The sequence below is a fragment of the Cyprinodon variegatus genome, unplaced genomic scaffold (assembly GCF_000732505.1).
Source record: "Cyprinodon variegatus isolate N-32 unplaced genomic scaffold, C_variegatus-1.0 Scaffold2289, whole genome shotgun sequence".
NCBI classification, from domain to species: Eukaryota; Metazoa; Chordata; class Actinopteri; order Cyprinodontiformes; family Cyprinodontidae; genus Cyprinodon; species Cyprinodon variegatus.
This window is the reverse complement of record NW_015152742.1, coordinates 1-1388: the sequence shown is the minus strand read 5'-3', so window position 1 is coordinate 1388 and position 1388 is coordinate 1. Positions and strand designations below refer to the sequence as shown.

The 1388-nt window shown below is 36.5% G+C and overlaps 1 protein-coding gene across 1 annotated transcript in view; it reads right to left on the bottom strand.

Annotated features, from left to right (window-relative positions):
- The window catches only part of LOC107080752 (ribonuclease inhibitor-like), a 31664-nt gene extending 30285 nt beyond the window's left edge, over window positions 1–1379 (bottom strand). The window contains exon 1 of the mRNA XM_015368957.1: window positions 1244–1379. The gene's annotated coding sequence lies outside the window, so the exon portion shown is untranslated. The remainder of the gene's footprint in view (window positions 1–1243) is intronic.
- Window positions 1380–1388: the final 9 nt, after the last annotated feature.

Sequence of the window (1388 nt, the reverse complement as noted above, 5' to 3'; positions counted from 1 at the left end):
TTGAATGTCAGCAGACAGCAAGAAGCCTCCCAGATCTCCAGATGCATTTGAGATATCAAAAAAGTACTCCAGAGTGTTGTTCAGCATGGGGGTGAGTAGAAAATGAAGGCTAATCATGTTTTGGGTGTACTATTCCTTTAAATCAATCGATTTTTTGCTGTTATTGCTCCGAACAAATTATGGTTTGAAAACCGTAAATGGTATCTAAATAATTCTTTCAGGCAGAGCAACAGCCATCCCTTGTCTTTTATTGGGGTTAATTTCATGGCTGTAGCTTATTCAAAACCATAATGGGAAGAGGAATAAAAAGGTATGTCACACATAGTTGTTTCATTAGATTACATAGAGATCCATGTAAAAAATTAGCTTTCAGGAACCGAAAAAGGCCTCCAAACAAACGAGTTCTGAGCAAAAACCTTATAACCTTGTATAGTTAGATCCATCCATAACCTTATAATTCAAAAAATTCTTTCACTGTGACAGTCAGCCATCCTTCCCCTTTGATTGTGCCAACATTGGTGCATGTATATCATTTAGAAAAATACTTGTGACTTATAAAAAAAAAATAAATAAATAATAAATATAAAAAAAGAAAAATACTTATAACAATATAAAAAGCACTTAGTCGCATTCATTTTTCTTCCCTCTTGTGAGTAATCGATTACCTTTTGGTCAGTCTGGGCGGGTTTTGAGGAAAAGTATAAATTCTACGGTAATTCCGAAGACATTGTGTGAAATCAGAGGCTTCAGTCTACAAACTTATCAAAAAATGGTTACTGTAGAGCCAAATATGTGGTTGTGTTAGCGATTTCAAACTTTTGATGCTCTTAAAAAGATGGATGCTTATCACTGAAAAATCAGTTGACATGCTCAAGATTGCTGGATTTGGTCAAACTTTGTGGTGCTTGGAGACTTATTTTAGAACTGTAGCAGTTATCAACATGCCGTCTTTTGTTTTAGAATGGTGAATAATTTATCTACAAACTGAGCTTTAAGCTGTGTTTCAACGTGAAAGTATGACCACTGAGCAAAGGTTCAAAAATTGTGGATTTTTTATGTCTTCTTTCGCCCCTCTCCTTATTCATTCCTATGTTATTTTAAAATCACATAGAAATTACTTATAAAAGTTATAGTGGCTGGGACCGAGCCGGACATTCTGATACATATATTGTGTGGGTGCTTCCTAAGAGGTTCAGCGCTATATCAGCACACAAATATGAAACGAAGTTCTGTCAGTACTTACAGAACTTTGTTTGAAGCTTTGACCACTGGCAGCAGCCTGAGAAGAGCCTCCTCTGAAGCAGAGTATTTCTTCAGGTCAAACACATCCAGATCTTCTGCTGATGTCACTAAGATGAAGGCCAGAGCTGACCACTGAGCAGGAGACA